Source organism: Dendrobates tinctorius, unplaced genomic scaffold, assembly GCF_039654945.1.
Source record: "Dendrobates tinctorius isolate UK_male_01 unplaced genomic scaffold, ASM3965494v1 ptg000211l, whole genome shotgun sequence".
In the NCBI taxonomy this organism is placed as follows: Eukaryota; Metazoa; Chordata; class Amphibia; order Anura; family Dendrobatidae; genus Dendrobates; species Dendrobates tinctorius.
The window spans coordinates 13,764,210-13,788,314 of NW_027361878.1; the positions used below are offsets into that span (position 1 = coordinate 13,764,210).

At 45.8% G+C, this 24,105-nt stretch overlaps 2 long non-coding RNA genes across 2 annotated transcripts in view; both read right to left on the reverse strand.

Moving 5' to 3' along the window:
* Nucleotides 1-24,105, reverse strand: part of LOC141058275 (uncharacterized) — a 67,274-nt gene that overhangs the window by 25,729 nt on the left and 17,440 nt on the right. The window lies entirely within an intron of this gene.
* On the reverse strand, nt 8,075-10,308 carry LOC141058274 (uncharacterized). The gene is made up of 2 exons (XR_012222132.1): nt 9,829-10,308; nt 8,075-9,676 (listed from the first exon to the last, which is right to left on the reverse strand). It is a non-coding gene; the product is annotated as an uncharacterized lncRNA (long non-coding RNA).

Here is a 24,105-nt window from a genome sequence, read left to right on the forward strand (position 1 = left end):
TATCGCTTTGGATTCTGCTTGGTACCTTCTATGTCCGTTTGGTTTTTGATCTCTGCTTGGCCCTGACTGTCCATTCTGTCTCATCCCTGGTACTGTATTGATGTCTTGTGTATGACCTTTGGCTTTTTCTGACCTCCCGTCTGTTTATCCCTCCTGTACCTCTCTTGCCTGTATTGTGCCTGACCTCTGCTTTGCCCGACTGAGTTTTCTTCCTCCTCTGAAAGCAAGACGCTAAGCCCCGCGCTCTTGCAGTCACATGACCGTTCACATGACCGTAGTTCCTGTGCCAGCTTTCTAAACTTCTACATTCAGGTCCCGTGCATCTTTATTGTCCGGCTGTTCTTGTCCCCAGGGGTCCCTACAGTGCGGGTGAGTCCCTGCTTAGCGGAGGCTGTATGCCGGCGATGTCAGGACCCTGACATTATAACTGACCATTAAGTTTTTTGGGGTTTTTTTATGCAGAGAGTTATGGATCCCATACAGTCTCTGGCTGACCAGATGAAAAGTCTGAGACAGATGTTTCAGGGTTTATTTCTGGAGCAGCAAGCTCTGGCTCATTCTCAGCAGCAGGTTTCTGAGACAGTGCGGGGAGCTCTAGCTGCTGGGTCTCTGGGGGCTGGGTCAAGTGATGTAGCTCACTTACCCTGGCTTACAACAGCGTAGTACCGGGTTCTGAGGGGGGGGTCCATCGGAGCCGCCACACTCTTATGGCTTGTGGATTTCTCAGGTCTCGCCTTCTTAGACCTATGTTTCTCAGAACGGCTGCTGCTACTAGAAGGCTGCTTCGGCTTCTCTGAGGACTGAGGCGTCTGCTCCAGAGGCTCTGGCTGTTCCTGCGATGCCATTATGGGATGACACAGGGCCAGAAGCAGCTCCCCCTGTGACCCAAGCTCTTAAATAGCCACGGCACCGCCCCTCTAGGGCTCGCAGGTGCCCTCCATCAGCGCCGAGTACCTTTCCCCCCAGCATTCTCCCCTCCCCTCGACCGCACCCCCGGCGGGGGGTCAGCGAGGCGCCCCCCACCCCACCCGGTGGGCGCGTGCGCCCCCGGACGCCAAGCACGCACACCCTGCCACCGCCCGCCCCGTCTAGAAGCGCTCACCTCTGACGTCACAGCTGCGGCCCGCAGCGCGCGACCGGCTCGTCACAACCAGGCCACGTCATCAGGCCATGCCCCCACGCCGTTGGCTGCCCCCTGAACCGGAAGTAGGCGCCGGCAATGGCGCGGCTGACTCCGACCCGCACCCGCCAAGCTGAAGGGACAGCGCGCCCGCCAAGCAGAAGGGACAGCGCGCCCGCCCCCCCACCCGGCGAGGAGGAAGAGGGAGCCGGGTCTACTCACCCGGTACCGGCGCTGGCCATCCTGTAGTGGATTCTCCCCCTGGAGGCCACCTACATTTAACACCGCCTTTACAGCCAGCCCCCTCCCTCTACCACCCTCCAGTGTGAAGGGACACATTCACCTAAATTCTGTGCCAAGATTACATGGATGCAACATTAACAGCCAAACACAAACTATGACAAATACAGTATGTCGTTACCTTTATAACTACTTGCCAAGATACGCAAAGCGATTTTCAACTTTCCTGGATGCAATGTACCTTTTGTATAGCAGCAACTGATATCCTCGGTTCCTAGAAGATGCTACATAATGCAAATTTATGTTATTCCCCCCCCCCCGTACCATAATAACCTCTTCACCATACTACCTTAAATGCCCTCTACCTTACTGGTTCAGTAAAGCCTCCTTCCTCCCCCAGTTGAAAGGTCCATTATTGATGAACACAAGTTTTAATACACTGTACAGGCGACAGCTTAGATACCATGATTCATCAGTTACCAAAACAATAAGAACAGCTCAAAGGGGTAAGTTCCGGACTGGACCAAGGGAATGCAGTGGACGTGGTGTACATGGACTTTTCAAAAGCTTTTGATACGGTGCCACACAAAAGGTTGATACATAAAATGAGAACAATGGGGATAGGGGAAAATATGTGTAGGTGGGCTAAGAGCTGGCTCAGGGATAGGAAACAAAGGGTGGTTATTAATGGAGCACACTCGGACTGGGTCACAGTTAGCAGTGGGGTACCACAGGGGTCAGTTTTGGGCCCGCTTCTTTTTAACATATTTATTAATGACCTTGTAGGGGGCATAGAGAGTAGAATTTCAATATTTGCAGATGACACTAAACTCTGCAGGGTAATCAATACAGAGGAGGACAATTTTATATTACAGGAGGATTTATGTAAACTAGAAGCTTGGGCTGATAAATGGCAAATGAGCTTTAATGGGGATAAATGTAAGGTCATGCACTTGGGTAGAACGAACAAGATGTATAATTATGTCCTTAACTGTAAAACACTGGGCAAAACTGTCACTGAAAAAGACCTGGGTGTATGGGTGGACGACAAACTCACATTTAGCGGCCAGTGTCAGGCAGCTGCTGCAAAGGCAAATAAAATAATGGGATGCATTAAAAGAGGTATAGATGCTCATGAGGAGAACATAATTTTACCTCTATATAAGTCACTAGTGCGACCACACTTAGAATATTGTGTACAGTTCTGGTCTCCGGTGTATAAGAAAGACATAGCTGAACTGGAGCGGGTGCAGAGAAGAGCGACCAAGGTTATTAGGGAACTAGGGGGTCTGCAATACCAAGACAGGATATTATACTTGGGGTTATTTAGTTTGGAGAATCGAAGGCTTAGGGGTGATCTTATTACAATGTATAAATATATGCGGGGACAATACCAAGACCTTTCTAATGATCTTTTTACTCTTAGACCTGTGACGGGGACAAGGGGGCATCCTCTATGTCTGGAGCAAAGAAGGTTTAAGCATACTCACAGACGCGGATTCTTTACTGTAAGAGCAGTGAGACTATGGAACTCTCTGCCATATGATGTTGTAATGAGTGATTCCCTACTAAAATTTAAGAAGGGACTGGATGCCTTTCTTGGAAAGTATAATATTACAGGGTATATACACTAGTTACCTTAATATTGCGTTGATCCAGGGAGCTAGTCTGATTGCCGTATGTGGAGTCGGGAAGGAATTTTTTTCCCCAATGTGAAGCTTACTGTTGCCACATGGGTTTTTTTTGCCTTCCTCTGGATCAACATGTTAGGGCAAGTTAGGATAGGATATGGGTTGAACTGGATGGACTTAAAGTCTCCCTTCAACCTTAATAACTATGTTACTATGTTAAAGTTGCAGTGGGCTTATTTAGCAACCAGTTACTAAACATTAATGAGCTGAATGGGTGGGATATAAAACTCCCTCTATTATGTGCTTCCCCAATTTTCTTAAGATACATACCGCTGTTTTTTCCTATGGCAACAAGAATGCTCTGCACCTTTATACATACAGTGGGGAAAAAAAGTATTTAGTCAGTCAGCAATAGTGCAAGTTCCACCACTTAAAAAGATGAGAGGCGTCTGTAATTTACATCATAGGTAGACCTCAACTATGGGAGACAAACTGAGAAAAAAAAATCCAGAAAATCACATTGTCTGTTTTTTTTTCATTTTATTTGCATATTATGGTGGAAAATAAGTATTTGGTCAGAAACAAGCAATCAAGATTTCTGGCTCTCACAGACCTGTAACTTCTTCTTTAAGAGTCTCCTCTTTCCTCTACTCATTACCTGTAGTAATGGCACCTGTTTAAACTTGTTATCAGTATAAAAAGACACCTGTGCACACCCTCAAACAGTCTGACTCCAAACTCCACTATGGTGAAGACCAAAGAGCTGTCAAAGGACACCAGAAACAAAATTGTAGCCCTGCACCAGGCTGGGAAGACTGAATCTGCAATAGCCAACCAGCTTGGAGTGAAGAAATCAACTGTGGGAGCAATAATTAGAAAATGGAAGACATACAAGACCACTGATAATCTCCCTCGATCTGGTGCTCCACGCAAAATCCCACCCCGTGGGGTCAGAATGATCACAAGAACGGTGAGCAAAAATCCCAGAACCACGCGGGGGGACCTAGTGAATGAACTGCAGAGAGCTGGGACCAATGTAACAAGGCCTACCATAAGTAACACACTACGCCACCATGGACTCAGATCCTGCAGTGCCAGACGTGTCCCACTGCTTAAGCCTGTACATGTCCTGGCCCGTCTGAAGTTTGCTAGAGAGCATTTGGATGATCCAGAGGAGTTTTGGGAGAATGTCCTATGGTCTGATGAAACCAAACTGGAACTGTTTGGTAGAAACACAACTTGTCGTGTTTGGAGGAAAAAGAATACTGAGTTGCATCCATCAAACACCATACCTACTGTAAAGCATGGTGGTGGAAACATCATGCTTTGGGGCTGTTTCTCTGCAAAGGGGCCAGGACGACTGATCCGGGTACATGAAAGAATGAATGGGGCCATGTATCGTGAGATTTTGAGTGCAAACCTCCTTCCATCAGCAAGGGCATTGAAGATGAAACGTGGCTGGGTCTTTCAACATGACAATGATCCAAAGCACAACACCAGGGCAACGAAGGAGTGGCTTCGTAAGAAGCATTTCAAGGTCCTGGAGTGGTCTAGCCAGTCTCCAGATCTCAACCCTATAGAAAACCTTTGGAGGGAGTTGAAAGTCCGTGTTGCCAAGCGAAAAGCCAAAAACATCACTGCTCTAGAGGAGATATGCATGGAGGAATGGGCCAACATACCAACAACAGTGTGTGGCAACCTTGTGAAGACTTACAGAAAACGTTTGACCTCTGTCATTGCCAACAAAGGATATATCACAAAGTATTGAGATGAAATTTTGTTTCTGACCAAATACTTATTTTCCACCATAATATGCAAATAAAATGAAAAAAAAACAGACAATGTGATTTTCTGGAATTTTTTTTCTCAGTTTGTCTCCCATAGTTGAGGTCTACCTATGATGTAAATTACAGACGCCTCTCATCTTTTTAAGTGGTGGAACTTGCACTATTGCTGACTGACTAAATACTTTTTTTCCCCACTGTATGAAGACAGAAGACACTGTACTCTTGAAGAACAAGCCAAATGTTAAACCTGCCCTGAATCATTTTACGAAATAAGTTATTCTTAGTGCCTTGTACTGGAGCCAGATATCACCAACCTGAAAAAAGAATCTGAAAACAAGCTGGATAGTTAGCCCCCCACCTACCCCAATCCCAAAAAATAAAAAAAATATGAAGATGCTATAATAAAGTGGGTTATTCATTGTGGCCAGTAACTCTGAAAAGTGAAAATAAACCAGTGTAGAAAATCCCAGAGTATGGGAATTGTTATGGAAGGAATCCAAGATGTGAAGAGTATGCTCCCACCAAAAGGAATAGAAAGACCAACCTCACTGTAGACTGTATTTCTCAATACTGTAATATGGCAGCTGACCAAATACTTAGCAAGAACTGCTAGTTTGTCCTCATGTTTCCATTAGACCCACAAAAATGCGTTCTATTCCATCTGAACATCACGTGCGATACAAGACGGGATAAATCCTTTCCACTACTAGTTTAGTATTGGAAGCAAAGCATGTTTTTTCCTGTTGCTGAAAGATTATGGACCAGAGGTATCCACGTTCATCATGAAATTGGCAGATACGGTCACTTGCCACTAATTGTGCAATTCTCAGCAATATTTAAAAGTGCTCAAGGTTTCTGGAAGAAAACAGAACAAAACTCCGCCCAACCCAAGAGTTTACAACAATCAATAGTCACACTCACTGGGTATGGGAACATAAAGCAAGTGCTCATGGACTACTCACACAAAGGAAATCTACAGACACGACCAATGAAGATGAGGAGGCTCATGCACAAGGCACGTTACCTGCTACAGACTCCAAGCACTTATGCTCCTTGTAGTTTGCAAGAGAAAGACACCAAGCCAGACAAGTTGTGCATTTCCTACATGCCCCATTCCAGTGTGCCGCGTCACAAGATACTCTCAACGCCACCTTATGAAGGAATGCTACATGCTGAACGGGAACGAAGACTAGAACCAAGCTTTGCAAGCCTTTTCCCCCGCATGTGCCAAGTTTCAGGGAATGCAATTTTTGCATTGATGTAGCCACACCATGAAGATTCTGAATAATCTGAAACAAAGTTGCCCATATCCATCCACCCAAGAAGAAAGATATACAAGACAGCCCAAAGCTTTAAATATGGATAAATGTTAAAAGCAGCAAGCCAATTATACACCTTTTGTATTACATTAAATCTAGGTTAGTTTTCAATCTAGCACAGAAGTGTCATTTTATCCTACTTGGGCCAATCACTGCTGAAATCAGCCATCTGAAAAGCCATTAGGTAGAAGTGAAGAAAAATTGCGCCCCACTTGCTAAGCTTATTTTTTACCGCCATCATGGGACATTTAGCTTTCCTATACACAATCTTCTTGGATATCATTGAATAGATTAAACTTGTAGTTTTGATGGGGGGGTACATTAAGGCTTCGTGTCCACGATCAGGGATAGGAGCATTTTGGACGCAGCTCACCTGCGCCAAGTCCAAAACACTGCGTTCTACATTAGAGGCACTGTGGATGGGATTTATAGAGATTCCATGCCCACTGTGCTTCCTTTTTAAGCTGCATAAACTCACCTGCGCTGCAGTTCACGAGCCGCAGCATGTCAACTTCTGTTGCAGAGACCCTAGTCTCCACAATAGGATGTATTAGATGCGGTAAATTTGCATTGTTCAGTGGACATGTGCGGATTTTCCTGCATGATTAGAACAGTGTTTTGGACACAGCGAGAAGACTGTCCAAAGCGCTGCTACTTCCTGATCTTGGGCACATACCCTAGGGGGAATGTGTCAGGTGATTTCATGCTACCTATGGTTTGGGGAACATGAATGGCAGCCAATGTACAGAAATGCACCAGCATTTAAAAAAAAAAACCCACACTGAATTTTGGGTAGCACGAGTCAGATGATAGGTTCCCTTTACAAGTTAGTCACCATAAGAATACTGTAAGTGCTAAACGCAAGTGACACCCAGAATGAAGAGCGAGACCCTGATCCCAGGAATAAGTCACTGGGCTGCTTGCTGCAGTCCTCCCTCTCCGCAGGAGATCACTAGAAGACCAAAACCTGCTGCCATGTAGTCCTCCATAACCTCACTCGTTTTCTGTGTACACTGTGCATAGGCAGAAATCTGCCAGTGACGTGGGTGCAGTAACAGATCTCAGCACTCCAAGTACCATTAGATTTGCAGCAGATATACTGCAGTTTTGACAAGTAATGTCACCCCACTAAATGACATCAATGGAATCAGGGTCTCTGCCTCTACATCATGCTGCTCCCAGATGCGGTAACAAAAACCTGGTACAGATCACTTTTAAAGTTAGCTGGAGAAAATAAGCCATGAACAAAAAAAAAAAAAAAGTTAATGGATTTTGGCCACCTGCAGTTAAGATCAACTATTAGCAAACAAAGGTGAACAAGTACAGCACTTATCTGTTAAAAGGTTGAATTTCCAATTCCCAAGAATAGTGCAGAACTAGCATCCATCCTCCCGTACCTGCCTGGAGCAAATCCACTCAGCCTGAAGTTGTATAATCATCCACTTCCTATTGCTAGCTTGAGACTGACAATTCCCTTGGTCTTTGTTAAGATGGGCAATATTTGTATCAATACAGATTTCTTCTTGGCCTTTTTTTTTGTAAATACATCAACTCTTCATATGTAATAGACAAACTGTATAAGACTCTGAAAGGTAGGAGAAATTTTGGAAAGGTACAAACAAACCTTTTAAGGCTTGTGACATACTTTGCATTGAGATTCTTACGGCTTCATTTGAGAATGTAGGCAAGAATTTCGTTTGAAGAAATTATTTAATTCTTCACAAGAAATTCAGGTCTGTACCAAGACATCTGGCCTGATCTCATTTCCAATACACAAATCCGTGTTATTTTCAGATTTTAGACCTCCTAAGAGGTTTTATCCCATTTTTTATCCAATCGTCAAATACCTTAACTTTGGAACTTCCAGACGCTGTTCGATTACTGATTTATCTCAGAAGAGGAATCTGAAAGAGTCTAGACAAGAGATATTGCCACAAGACCACCCCTTCAGCCAGAAACAAGATACTCTGCATGATATATTAAAACCATTTCTCACAAGTTTGTTTTATTAACCTCCACAAAAGTAACATAATTAAAACAATATGTATATAAAAAAGTGAAGTTTTCAAGTTCATCCCTTTCACAGCAGCAGACTGTCAATTATGCCTTACAGTATATGGGAAAGTATTAATAAACCCAATATGTAGACTTCCCAGATTAAACTATGTCCCTATACATGAAAAGCACGTAATGGGAGTGTATGCTAAATGGCAAACATTGCGTGCAGTACTACAAGATTAGTAGAAAAGGGCATTTACCTGCTATAATCTACACTGATTTGTGTTGTAAAATAAAAGTTTAAGATACCTGAGCAAATGTGTCACCGACAACCTTCTGAAAGCACAGTAGATCTAGGGCTTCTTCAGTAGTCTATGAAAATCTGCAAAAATCTAGGAAAAAGTTTTATGACCTCCCTCCCACCCTTCCAGAAAAAGAAAAAATAAGAGGGGTTGTTGTCAAGTGACATTAAGGAATGCTTTACAAGGAAACTACCAGGAAAACAAAAAAATCTTACCAAGTTCCTCTAGAGGCTCCTGATCCACTTTCTGCAGCTTTCCTATAACCACCTTATACAAAATCTATCTACACCATAAGGAATGTTCTGCCCCTTTCTCCATACATAGATATTCGGGACTGGAAACGCTTGAAGAGACAACTGGAATGGCCCTAGAGTAAAAGTCTGAAAGACAAAAGCCACAAATTTTCCCCAGACCACCCGAGACCCTCACTTACAGACCCATTTCAGGTGGTCAGCAGCACGTAGGATGAACTACTATAAATGGAGTTTTGTTTCTGTCTTCTAGAAGACTTCACCGCCAGCTACAGCGTCATACCAAGCTCTTCTCAACGCACATGGATGCTTAGTCTTGAAATTCGCTCAGACTAGATTCACTGGATTTCATTCGGTCACATCGAATACCCATCAACAGCTCATTCACCAACATCTAGATAAGCAAAGAGGCCTTTTGGGTTATGACAACCAAACACTTGCAGTCTGACAAGTCTTCCCGCGTAAACTTCCGAGCGCGCAACGTAGTCAAGATGTACAGGCCTGAGCTCACTGCTCGTTTTGCCTGGAAGCACCGCTATTCTGTAAATTATGTCCTTAATAGATCCAGAGATCTTGTGATCCTCCTCCTTACTTGCTGTTCTTCTAAGTCTTCCTCCTTTAACCTAAGAAGAAAACCTCCCTCCCTCCATTACCCAAATTAACACCATCTAACTTCACAAGGCCAATAGTCTTGAATAGTTCATCTGACTCCCTCCATCTGAAATGTCTCATTAGGAAAAATGTCAAGTTTCAGCTTTCTCTGTCTTTATCCAGCCTGCCAGCCTTTACTTTGCACAGGTGGAGTTAATCCTTTCAAAGTTAGTTTTTTCTAACCTTCTGTTTTTCTCAATCTTGTTTTTTTCTTTCCATAGATACATCCTAGGTTTTTTTCTTTCCCAGTCTTCAGACTACACAAGTCCTCTGCCATCTTCCTGACTTTTCCTCTAATCCTGAGCTCTCACCGTGTTCTAGTCTCCTTGTGTGAACACGGTCCTAGTCTTCTGCCCTTGCTTTGCCGGTTTCTTCACCTAAAAAAAAGCGTTGATACTAGATACTAGATACTAGATACTAGAGTAGGGACTGTCCCACAAGGGTTGCCGTGACGTGGCGGGATGGCTTGTACATTATTTTGATCAAAATTATGTTTACTAAATACCCTTATTATTATTATTATTATTACCTTTATGCATTATTTGCAGTATATTTTTTACTTTTAGTTCAGGATATTTGTGTTTTTTGTTTTCTGTTTTCTCCGGTTTCTTCACCTGCTGACTACGAGTCTTGCATTTCTAAGTCTTCTTGGCCCAACTTCTATAAAGTGTCTACAGCGATACATAGCAACAAGCCTTTTCTGGGAACACAACAGGACAGGAGCACAGCTGTGCTCGGCCATGACAGGCTCCTAGCACATACGTGGGGGCTGTATAATGTATCTAAGACCCCCAGCACCTCTCACCATTACCCCATACTCGCCTGCCACCCTAAAATACACAGAAACAGGGGACTGGACACAAACCCGCCCCACCACCACAGACAACCCTTCCTAGCTCGTCCGTAAGTCTGAGGGAGGAACGCCTGGCGGTCACTTATATACACTGAGTCGCGCAGTGTATGTATTCTTCCGCCCAATGACGGCTCACCGCACGGGAATACATTAAATAATTACCTTAATATTACGGCACCTAACGTGTCCTGTTAACTGTTTCATAAAGGTTACCCTACAGGCATTAGTCTCTCGGTAAGGTCACCGTCATTATTCGGTAAATAGCTGCAGTGAATGTAAATATTTAGATCCGGCACCACACGGGCGGATGGATATGTCTTCAGGGGGATGAGTACTGCGGCGACCTAGAGTAGAAGGCCTGGTGGCACAGCTTATGTTGTGCAGCTGATTGGTCAGGAAGGCGGTGACGGGGAGGATGGGAGCCGGGGTTACAGAGTGGTTACAGCCGAGCTGAGGAGCTACAGGCAGGGGGTGACCTCCAGCTGTAGTGCTGTGGCTGGCTCAGTCTTCAGTTTCAGAAAAGCCTTCTCGCCTGGCTGTAGTTTGTTAAAAAAAATAAATGCACAGGAAAGTTGTGCATTACTCGCCCTCCCCAGGTCTAGCGCGGAGTCTTCTGACTTTTGTTCCTGTAACTTCGACATCATGGCAGCCAATCCGTGTGCTCAGCGTCTGTCGCCATCAGCTCGGGGCAGAGCTTCTGTGCTGTGATTGGCTGCAGACAATAAGGCTGAGTTCACACTAGGCATTTTGCTGCATCTTTTTTCTGCAGCAAAACGAGTGTTTGGCAGGAAAGAAGCTGCGGCAAAAATGCAGGTTTTGCTGCTTTTTTTGTGGCAGTTTTGATTTTTTTTTTCATGCTATTTTCCCATTTAAGTCTATGGGTGAAAAACGCAGAAAGAAGTGACATGCTGTATGCCCAAAAACATACAAAGCACAAAATACTGATGGCAGAAAAACCGTGAGCATGAGATTTCTGAAATCTCATAGGCCTATCTGGTACTGTCAAATGCAGCTGAAAATTAGCATAAAACACTCAGTGTGAACTTAGGCCAACAGTCACTGAAAACAGCCATGGAGTCTCAACACTGGACCGGGGGATGGTGAGTTAAACTTTTTTTTTTTTTAAGCATCTGGGAGAAAAGCGTTTTTCTGTAACCGGAACCCTGCTTGGTATTTACAACAGGATCTGTCCTATGGTGTCCGATGCCCCTGTGTAGCGTCTTTCCCAGGCATGTGTTTAGTGTGCAGATCCCAACATATACATTAAGTAAACGGCTAAGGCCTAATTCACATTTCAGGTTTTGCATACGAGTGCTAGTCGTGTCTTAGGGATAGTACCCGTACCTATAATGGTGAATGGGGCCGTTCACACGTCCAGGGGTTTTTTTTTAGCCAAACCATAGAGCCGTCCAGTATTGATCCAAAGGGTCGGATCAAAATCGGTAGTGCAAGTCTAGGGGTGCTGGATAGAAAGTGGAGACACTTCTTTTTTTTTTTTTTTTTTTTATATACTGGGCAAATTTATGAAAATTGCCCAAACTGCTGAAAATCCCTAAAGAAACTTGGTCCATTTTTCAAGTACGTGGAAACAACTAATTTGTGAATGAGACCTAAATGTGATGTGAATATAGCTTTAAAGGGAACCTGTCACCAGAAAAAATTCTAGCAACCTGCAGATATGGGGTTAATCTGCAGGTTACTAACCTGACGAGTGCCTGGACTTAGCTGAACGATGCAGGGAGAAAATTAACTTTGTTCTCCCCCCGGCAGCATTCGGTCTCACTCACCGCTCTGTTTTTACAGGCCTGCATCTAATAATCGCCTCTCCTCAGCCCCAGCAACGGTTCTGTCTTCAGCACCCTCTGACTCTGCGATGTCTCAGGGCAGAGGGAGCTATGACGTCATCACTGCACACTCAGCCTCTCTGCACTGAGCATTGCAGAGGCAGGAGAGATGCTGAGTGTACCGGACCTGCAGCGAGAACGGCAGAGGTGAGTACTTGATTTTTTTTTTTTTTTATGTATGAAGCATTCCATGGGGCCCATAATACTGTATGGAGGAGCATTCCATGGGGCCCATAATACTGTATGGAGGAGCATTCCATGGGGCCCATAATACTGTATGAAGGAGCATTCCTTGGGCCTATAATACTGTATGGAGGAGCATTACTGTTACGCTTGCACCCTGACAGGTTGGAGCGAGCGTGGAGGGTGTGGCCCCACTGTGCCACAAACCAGACTAAGCTGGAAGGGGCATGACTAAGCAGCTTCCTTGGTGTTCCCTGGAACCTCTGATGATGGAGATCAGGCTTGTGCAGCAGGTATCTGCGAGGTACCACTCTAGGGTGGTGTCTGGCTGTGGCTGCTGATCCCACTGGGGAACAGAACGCTAGGACAAGAACGGGCAACGGACTCGACTGCCAGACAGGCGGGCACGGCTGAGACACTGGCAGGAATACGGGCAGGTATATGGAAACAGGTAGGGACCTGTTCAGACTGGAAGGTATAAGGGAACAGGTAGGGACCTGACCCACAGGTTGCAGAACGGAAGTAGAGCAGGACCGCAAGATCAGATGCTAGGCAGAGCCGCAAGGAGTTGATGCTAGGCAGAGCAGCAAGGGACGATAGCAGGGCAGATGGCGAGAACACGAGGATACTCACAGCAGGGAAAGGAAACCACAGACAAGGAAGTAAACAGACAGAGGTTAGGACTGAGTTCAGACAAGGTTAGATACAGGACTAGGACACAATACAGACAAGGACAGACATGAGAACAGATAATGAAGGACACAGGCCTGAGTATGCAGCCCTCAGGGAGGTGGAAACATAGGACACAAAGTGCATGGTAAAAGGTCTGGGAATGCAGCCCCCAGAGAAGGTGAAAACAAGACAGGACCTGGCACCTCAGCAGCAAGACACTGAGGGAAATAGTTGCACAGGCATCCTTCTATGGGCGAGGATGCCTTAAGTACCTGAGGCCACTTGACAGTTGGCTGGGGACACCTTAGGAAGGTGCACACTGACTCAATAAGAGCCAGGGAGTGCCGACGCCACCCCCCTATGCACAGAGCAGGCAGGAGACAAGAAGCATCCAGCATGGAGCTAGCAAGAGACAGAACTCACAGCATGGCCTGGAGTAGTGAGAAAATTGGAGTGTAAGGCAGGTGGGGGATGGGAGGCCATGCAGTGATGCCAGCAGGGTTGTAACAAATACATGGGGCCCATAACACTGTATGGAGAAGCATTACATGGGCCCATAATACTGTATGGAGGAGTGTTATGAGTTCATTTTCCCCTTCACCATTGAGGTCTGATGAACTCCCTCTTCTGGTGAAGGAAGGTAGTGAGGCTGATTACCAAGCACCTGAGCTGGTAGAGGATGACTGGGTGACGGGGATTTCTGACTGGTTATAAGGCAGCCGACGCCCTTCTGCCTTGCTGGTGATTTCTCTGAGGGATTCTAGGAGACCAGTCTGATTCCTGCTCCTCAAAAGCTAAGTTTTCTGCTTTGCCTTTTTGCATTTGTGTTTTGGTTTTGTTTTGCCTTGCTTTTCTGGATTCTGCAATTCCCTGCTGGGGAGAGCTGAATTCCTTTTTGCCTGTTTGCTCTGTCTTCAGAAAATACCTGAGTACTGACATAGTCTTTTTGAAGCCTAGCATCTTCAGGGCCTTTTTCCCTGTCAGTCTGTTGGCTCTTGTTTTGATAGGGTTTTTCGCGGATTGCAGACAGCAGCTTTCCTATCCTGTCCTATCTAGTTAGCTTGGGCCCCATCATTTGCTCAGTCTATCTTTCTATCTGTGTTAGTGTTTTTTCTTCTTGCTTCACCGTCATTATATGTTGGGGGCTGCCTATTGCTTTGGGGTCTGCTCTGGGGCAGTTTAGATTTCCCTTTCTGTCTTTAGGCTAGGTAGTTCTCCGGCTGTGATCGAGGGGTCTAGGGCACCGTAGGAACCCCCCACGGCTACTGCTAGTTGTTGTTGATAGGTTCAGGGGTCTGCAATCCGATAGCTGCCAACTTCTCTGGTTTTCTGGACTTAGCTAGCATTTCTGTTTTTGCCTCCTACGGTGACTCATTCATAACAGAGGAGCATGGGGCCCAAGATGTGCTGAATGGAGCATTATATGGGACCCATGATGTGCTGTATGGAGGAGCATTATATGTAGCCCGTGATATATTGTATGGAGGAGCATTATATGCGGTCCGTGATATACTGTATGAATGAGCATTATATGGGGCCAATAATAATGTATGGAGGACAATGTCGTTGCCCACAATACTGTATGGAGGACTATGAGGTGCCCATAATACTGTATGGACCACTATGTGGTGCCCATATATTGTACTATACATGTATTTTTTTATCTGTGCATCAGGAATCGTGGCATGTGTTAAAGGGGCCCACTGATACTCTTTAGCCCGAGGTCCACGATAACCTGGAGCCGACCCTGGTAACGACGCACATCAAGATGAATGCCAGCTGTATCTGACAGGGCACCCTGCTCTGTGACAAGCCATGCGTTGACGTCATATAGCAGTTATGTTAAATGACTCCTGCAGCCTTTGATAGCAGTAACACTGAAAGGCCACTGGCCTATGTGATGTCAGCGCACGGCCTGTCACAGAGCAGAGCACCCTGTCACAGCTGCAGTCATTTTAACGACTATGCCAAATATGAAGCCACAAGACGACACCGGGGAGCGCATGAAGGTGAGATAATTCCCCCCCTCCCTGTGATTGGGCAAAGTAGTGGCCATAGGGACGGATATAGGAGAACAGGGAGGGGACATTATTAAAGTGGACATATGGGCCTAGTATGGGGGCATTGAATAAAGGGGCCCAGGATGGGGACATTATTATTGGAAGGGGACCTTATTAAAGTAGACATTAGGGTCCAGGATGGGGACATTAAATAAAGGGGCCCAGGATCTGACACCTTATTAAATAAAGGGGTGATATAATTACTGTATGGAGGTCAGGATGAGGAATATACATTATTGGTTTATGGTGGCAAGTGGGGACATAATTATTGTAGGGGCCAATCAGTACATTATTACTGCTGTAATGTAATTTACTGTTGAGGTTACTGTCTTCCATGGGGGAGAACAAAAGGGGGTCCTGCTACTGTGCAGGGCGGCACTATGTCTTTTTTTTATCTTCACCTATAGGTAACTGTGTTATTTTCTGCAGAGATGAGTCCTGGATGGTAGAATTGATGGCGGTCTGCACTGGATGAAGATGAAAGACTTCAACTACAAACGTCACCGGTGAGTCAGTGTGTTACTTGTACACTTACACTATATACTGTGTACAGAGCTCCTCTGTATAATGTCACTGGTGATCACTGTATTATCTGCACACTATATGCTATATACAGAGCTCCTGAGTATAATGTCACTGGTGATCACTGTATTACCTGTACACTATATACTATATACAGAGCTCCTGAGTATAATGTCACTAGTGATCACTATATTACCTGTACACAGGGCTGCCACTTGGAATTTCGGGGCCCCATGCTGGCAAAATTTTCGGGGCCCCCTTGACTCCACCCAGGCTCCACCCAGCCCCACCTCCACCCCTCAAACTGTCCACAGTCCCACTGCTCTCTCTTGGAAAAACTCCACTTCTCACCTATCACACATTAACAGTTCCCATCACTAGATCACACATATAGTCGGCAGATTTGCTTTGAACAAAAGATTTTTGTAAGCCGCCACCATAACAGGTTAGACACTTTTGGCCAGGCCCTACTCTACTGTAACCTATTAAATATTTAATAAATTATGCAATACACTTTAGGTATATTTTTATTTATTTTTCAATTTTTAAAAAGACCAATAATATCACATACAAGGAACAAATACCGCTACACCATGTCCAGACCACATATTACCACCACATAGTGACCTATAATACCACATACAAGGAACAAATACCACCGCACCATGCCCAGACCACATATTACCACCAAAGTGACCAAATAATAGCACACACAAGGAACAAATACCACCGCACCATGTCCAGACCACATATTACCACCACATAGTGACCTATAATACCACATACAAGGAACAAATACCGCCACACCATGACCAGACCACATATTACTACCACAGTGACCGAATAATATCACATACAAGGAACAAATACCACCGCACCATGCCCAGACCACATATTACCACCAAAGTGACCAAATAATAGCACACACAAGGAACAAATACCACCGCACCATGCCCAGACCATATATTACCACCGCATGGTGACTGAATACTACAATACTGATCATTAATAAAAAACATAATACTATCACCATAAGTGGCATTATACACAGGAGATCTGTATTTAGTATGCAGTGTCTGTGTACAGGTAATATAATGATCAATGACATTATACACAGGACCTCTGTATATAATGTACAGGTAACACAGTGATCACTGGTGACTTTATATACAGGACCCCTGTATATATAGTATACAAGTATACAATGTATAGTGTCAATGTACAGGTAACACACTAACTCACCAGTGACGTCTCTATGTGAAGTTCTTCATCCTTACTTTTCGTTCATCCAGCACAGATCGTCATCACGTCTTCCAGCCAGGACTCATCTCTGCAGGATATAGCACAGTTATCTAGAGCTTTGCTTGCAGAACACATTACTTATTTTTTCCCAACTTCTAAATTACACCACATGAAGAAAAAAAGGCGACATAGTGTCGCTCTGCACAGTAACAGGACCGCCCCCCATTTAAAACAGCATCCTTAAAAAATTAAATAACTCACTGCAGTAATAATATCCCTTAACCCCTTCACCCCCAAGGGTGGTTTGCACGTTCATGACCGGGCCAATTTTTACAATTCTGACCACTGTACCTTTATGAGGTCATAACTCTGGAACGCTTCCATGGATCCCGGTGATTCTGACATGGTTTTCTCGTGACATATTGTACTTCATGTTAGTGGTAAAATTTCATTCAAATAACTTGCGTTTATTTGTGAAAAAAACGGAAATTTGGCAAAAATTTTGAAAATTTCACAATTTTCCAACTTTGAATTTTTATGCCCTTACATCACAGAGATACGGCACACAAAAAACTTGATAACTAACATGTTTACTTTACATCAGCACAATTTTGGAACCAAATTTTTTTTTTGTTAGGAAGTTATAAGGGTTAAAAGTTGACCAGCGATTTCTCATTTTTACAACACCATTTTATTTTTAGGACCACATCACATTTGAAGCCACTTTGAGGGGTCTATAGGATAGAAAATACCCAAAAGTGACACCATTCTAAAAACTGCACCCCTTAAGGTGCTCAAAACCACATTCAAGAAGTTTATTAACCCTTTAGGTGCGTCACAGGAATTTTTTTGAATATTTAAAAAAAAATGAACATCTAACTTTTTTTCACAAAAAAAATACTTCAGGTTCAATTTTTTTTATTTTACCAAGGGTTACAGGAGAAATTGGACTGCAAAAGTTATTGTGCAATTTGTCCTGAGTACGTTGATACCTGATTTGTGGGGGGGAACGACTGTTTCGGCGCATGGCACAGCTCAGAATGGAAGGAGCGTCGTTTGACTTTTTCAATGCAAAATTGGCTGGAATTCAGATCGGACGCCATGTCACATTTGGAGAGTCCCTGATGTACCTAAACAGTGGAAACCCCCTACAAGTGACCCCATTTTGGAAACTAGACCCCCCAAGGAACTTATCTAGATATGTGGTGAGAACTTTGAACCCACAAGGGCTTTACAGAAGTTTATAACGTACAGCGGTACAATTAAAAAATCATATTTTTTCCACAAAAATGATCTTTTCACCCCAATTTTTATTTTCCCAAGAGTAACAGGACCCTAAAAGTTATTGTGCAATTTGTCCTGAGTATGCTGATACCCCACATGTGGGGGTAAACCACTATTTGGGCGCATGGCAGAGCTCGGAAGGGAAGCAGCGCCATTTGACGTTTTTGGCTGGAATTGAGATCGGACATCATGTCGCGATTGGAAAACCCCTGATGTACCAAAACAGTGGAAACCCCCCACAAATGACACCATTTTGGAAACTAGACCCCCTAAGGAACTTATCTAGATGTGAGGTGAGCACTTTGAACCCCCAAGGGCTTCACAGAAGTTTATAATGCCAGGGCATGAAAATAAAAAAATCGTATTTTTTCCACAAACATGATCAATTAGTCCCCAATTTTTTTATTTTCCCAAGGGTAACAGGAGAAATTGAACCCCAAAAGTTGTTGTCCAATTTGTCCTGAGTACGCTGACACCCCATATGTGGGAGAAAACTACTGTATGGGGACACGTCGGGGCTCGGAAGGGAAGTAGTGACGTTTTGGAATGCAGACTTTGATGGAATGGTCTGCGGGTGTCATGTTGCCTTTGGAGAGCCCCTAATGTACCTAAACAGTGGAAACACCCACAAATGACCCCATTTTGGAAACGAGAACCCCTACGGAACTTATCTAGATGTGTGGTGAGCACTTTGAACCCCCAAGGGCTTCACAGAAGTTTATAATGCCCGGGCATGAAAATAAAAAAATCGTATTTTTTCCACAAACATGATCAATTAGTCCCCAATTTTTTCATTTTCCCAAGGGTAACAGGAGAAATTGGACCCCAAAAGTTGTTGTCCAATTTGTCATGAGTACGCTGACACCCCATATGTGGGAGAAAACTACTGTATGGACACACGTCGGGGCTCGGAAGGGAAGCAGTGCCATTTTGGAATGCAGACTTTGATGGAATGGTCTGCGGGTGTCATGTGCGTTTGGAGAGCCCCTGATGTACCTAAACTATTGAAACTCCCCACAAGTGACCCCATTTTGGACACTAGACCCCCCCACGGAACTTATCTAGATGTGTGGTGAGCACTTTGAACCCCCAAGTGCTTCACAGAAGTTTATAACGCTCGGACGTGAAAATAAAAAAATCATTTTTTTCCACAAAAATTATATTTTTGCCCCCAATTTTTTATTTTCCTAAGGGTAACAGGAGAAATTGGACCCCAAAAATTGTTTTGCAATTTGTCCTGAGTAGGCTGATACCCTACATGTGGGGGTAAAACACTGTTTGGGCGCATGGCAGAGCTTGGAAGGGAAGGAGCACCATATGACTTTTTCAACTCAGAATTGGCTGGAATTGAGATCAGATGCAATGTTGCATTTGGAGAGCCCCTGATGTGCCCAAACAGTGGAAACCCCCAATTCTAACTCCAACCCGAACCCCAACACACCCCTAACCCTAATCTCAGCCCTAACCCTAGCCCTAACCCTAGCCCTAATCCTAGCCCTAACCCTAACCCTAACCCTAATGGAAAAATGGAAATAAATACATTTTTTTAATTTTATTATTTTTCCCTAACTAAGGGGGTGATAACGGGGGGTTTGATTTACTATTTATGGCGGTTTTTATGTTTGGCGGCTGTCGCACGCTGAAAGACACTTTTATTGTAAAAATAGTTTTTGAATCACCACATATTGAGAGCTATAATTTTTCCGTATTTTGACCCACCGAGTCATGTGAGGTCTTATTTTTTGCGGGACGAGTTGACATTTTTATTGTTACCATTTTCGGGCATGTGACATTTTTTGATCGCTTTTTATTCCGATTTTTGGGACGCAGAATGAACAAAAACCAGCGCTTCATGAATTTCTTTTGGGGGGGTGCGTTTACACCGTTCCGCGTGCGGTAAAATTGATAAAGCGGTTTTATTCTTCGGGTCAGTACGGTTACAGCGATACCTCATTTAGGTCTTTTTTTATGTTTTGTCGGTTTTATGCAATGAAAACTATTTTATATAAAAAATAATTATTTTTGCATCGCTTTATTCTGCGAGCTATAACTTTTTTATTTTTTTGCTGATGATGCTGTGTGGTGGCTCATTTTTTGCGGGACAAGATGACGTTTTCAGCGGTACCATGGATATTTATATGCGTCTTTTTGATCGCACGTTATTACACTTTTTGTTTGGCGGTATGATAATAAATCATTATTTTTTGCTTCGTTTTTTTATTTTTATTTTTTAAGGGGTTCGCTAAAGGGGTTAACTAATGGGACAGTTTTATTGGGCGGGTTGTTACGGATGCGGCGATACCTAATATGTGTACTTTTATTGTTTTGGGGTTTTTTTATTTTCAAAAAATGAATTTATTGGGGAATATTTTTTTTTTTTACTAATTTATTTGGCGATTTTTTTAAAATTATTTTTACACTTTTTTTTTATTTTTTTTTTACTTTATTACATAGTCCCAGGTGGGACATCACTGTCCTGTGACAGATCGCTGATCTGTCACATCACAGATCACTGTGACAGATCAGCAATCTGTCACAGGCATTGAAGAAGACTTCCTCTTGCCTGCGCTTTGCTTACTGCAGGCCCCCGAAGGCCCCCGTCGCCATCTTGGATTCGGGGGCCTGGAGGAAAGGAGTCCCCCGCAGCAGCGCTGCGCATTGCGCTGCCGTGGGGGGCTCAGGGAAGCACGGAGGGAGCCCCCTCCCTGCCGATGCTTCCCTTTAACTCCCGGTACACAGCGATCGTGTTTGATCGCGGTGTGCAAGGGGTTAACGTGTCGGGGGCGGTCCGTGACCGCCCCTGACACATAGTGCCGGGTGTCAGCTGTGATAATCAGCTGACACCCGGCCGCGATCAGCAGCGCTCACCATGTGGGCGCCGCTGATCGCGGTAGACGTACTATCCCGTCCATTGGCATAGGGGCCCGGGGCCCATGGACGGGATAGTACGTCTCATGTCAGGAAGGGGTTAATTAGCCCCTATGCCCTATGGTAATAATATCCCCCATCCTGACCCCCGTGTGTCTCATTCCTGGCTTTAGCCATATGTTCTCCCATCCCGCCCTCATGAGTATCCATTCTGCCCCCATATGTTCTCCATCGTATCCATCCTTCCCCATGATCCTGTGCGATCTGTCTCCAATTATGCCCGGTATCTCCATTCTGCCCCCATGTCCAGCATTCTGCCCCCATGTCCAGCATTCTGCCCGCATGTCCCCTGGATCACTGCTGTCAAAAAAAAAAAAAAAAAAAATTTCTCCTTACCTGGCCGTGGTCCAGCGGCGGGCAAGGCTCCCTCCTTCCCTCCATGCTGCAGCACGCTCTAGCCGGCGACTGACACTGACGTCAGACGCCGGCGAGGTGCGTGCTGCGGCTTACGTCAGCTGCCAGCCTCCGATTGGCTGGCAGCTGTAAACTATTGATGTGCGGGCCGCTGGGCCTGCATGTCAATAGCGTTTAGCTGCCGCCCGCAGTGCCACTAGCCAGGGCCCGGTTTACCTGCCGGTAGGGGCCCGGTGAGCAGAGAGGAGACCAGGCCCGATGCGGGCAGAACGCCAGTCAGGGCAGTAATGCCCTGATGGCGGCCCTGCCTGTACACTATATACTATATACAGAGCTCCTGTGTATAATGTCACTGGTGATCACTGTATTACCTGTACACTGACACAATATAAAGAGCTCCTGTGTATAATGTCACCGGTAATCACTGTATTAGGCTAGGTTCACATTAGCGTTTGAGTCCGCAGCATATGATCCGCATGCAAAAATGCATGTTTACGCAGCATTTTTCTCCTTCGCCTCATTGGGGGACACAGATATTGTGGTGTATGCTTCTGCCGCTAGGAGGCTGACAGTGGGGAAAAAAGAGGTTAGCTCCTCCGTTGTATACACCCTCGCCCCTATTGCTGGCGGAACTCAGTTTTTTGCTTAGTGTCCATGGAGGCACACATGTCTGGTTTTGCTCCAGACTTTTTCTTCTTTTTATTTATTTATTTTTTTCCATGAAGACGAGACAGGGGCAACAGACCCTATTGAAAGGGTCCCATCTACCCAAACCATCAACGGGCGAGCACGTGTTGAGTATCGTCTCCACGTATCCTCTCCCGCACCGTGGGACATATCCGGGTCGTTTTCCCCAGACCTTTTTATTTTATTTTTACCGTCTATGAAGATGAGACAGGGGCAACAGATCCTATTGAAAGGGTCCGATTTCCCCAAACCATCAACGGGCGAGCACCCCTCCATGTATCCTCTCCCGCGACGTGGGACACAATGCCGGACTTAGCCCTGACCACCCCTAGGTATTGAAACCATGGGCTGTACAGAAGCACAAGACTAGTCCGTGCGGCCCCCACTGCTCCACCAATGCTTAGACTGCGGTGCTGCAAGGTGACGGATGGTCCCTCTCCTCACCCCCTGAAGGGGTTAGATGGAGCTAGGCTGCCTACACCGTCCTATTTTGTCAAGGCCCCCTCACATACCTGAGCTGGGAAGCTGAAGAGGATCGTCAGTGAGGAGAGGGCCTGGGATGGCTCCTGCGGCGAAGATCCGGGGCTGGAGCCCTTAGCTGTCAGATGCCACCGGCCAGTGGCTGCAGAGTGGTGCGGAGAAGCCCGTGCAAGTAAGTAGCGCCATTTTTTTGTGGCGCCATGGAGTCGCCCCCCCCCGTCGCGGGCAGGGGATAAATTTAGTCCCCGGCTTGGGAGCACGGCTAGGCCGCAGACCCGGAAATACTGCCCCTGGACCGGTCTATATGCTGGGGGTCCGCCCCACAGCTGGTGGCGCGCGATTTTTGTGCGGAGGCGTCCAGGACCGGTGGGGGGCACAGGACTAGGGTAAGTGCTGCCCGGGAGACCACAGGGAAAGCGAGGTGCTACCTCCTTCCCCCTATCCCCAGCAGCGGACAGATGCAGCATTTCCGAAGAAGCAGCATGCATCTCTTGTCGGGCTGCGTTTCTGCGGGCGCAGAGCAAGCAATTATGCTAAGCCGGCGACTCCAAACGTGCCCAGGAGCCCTCCCCTGCGACCGAACCCACAATACTGGTGTGGGAAGACCACAGAGGACAAGGCTCGGGATTCCCGCTGTACAGCGCCCGCAACCCGACGCCTAACAAAACCTCAGTGTCCGTCCTCCCCTGCGACCAGTGTGCCATGCCCCCCAGAGTGGGTCCTATCACTGTCACAGTTCATGCAATGGAGTCCCTTCAGGCCTCAGATGGGGGCAGGGACAGTGGCTCGCCGGCCTTAGAGGGGACCTCCACCTCACAAGAGCCCCTCGCCTGCAGGGGCCGCTTTCACTCTAGGCAGACCCGAGGGAAACGAATCCACACGGTGTCGCCCAGTCCATCCGGTGCCTTGGCATCCGTAAGTTCTGCTTCTCGCTCCCCGTCACCAGTGGTTGAAAGCGAGCAGACCTCAGAATGCGACTCAGATGAGCCCCTTGATCTGGATTCTCCAGCATCACGCAGCGGCTCTGGGGCATGAAATGGCATTTAAGCAAGTGAAGCGCCTGCACAGAATTCTTTTCCTCTCACCCGGAGTTTGAGGACATAGTGCAGCGACACAGAGAACGTCCAGACAGGCGTTTCTCGGGTCAAAAGGCACTCAAAACAAGGTATCCGTTTGCTCCGGACCTCCGTAAAAAATGGATGGAATCCCCGTTGGAGATCCTCCGGTTTCGCGCCTAGCCACTAAGACCCTGCTATCCGTCCCTAGTGTTTCCTCAATTAAGGATCCCACGGATCGCCTTATAGAGAGCTTAGCTCGCTCAATATATGAGGCGTCAGGGTCAGCGCTCGCTCCCTCATTCGCAGCAACTTGGGTAGCCAAGGCTATGATATCATGGTCAGAAACATTAAACAAGGTCGCGCAGGAGCAGGATCTACCTGCAGAGATTTTGGAGGTTGCAGGTCAGATGGCGATGGCCGGAGACTATGTAATCAATGGGTTTTTGGATGCGGACAATTGCTCGGCACTTGCTGCCGCTAATGCAATTTCTATCAGAAGAGCCTATGGTTAAGGACATGGCGAGCCGATTCTACTTCTAAGAAGTCCTTGACTTCCCTGCCTTATCAGTGCGGCCACCTATTTGGGGAGAAAGAGCGGGTTTCTCCCTCAACAAAAGGTCAAAACACTTTTTTGTCACC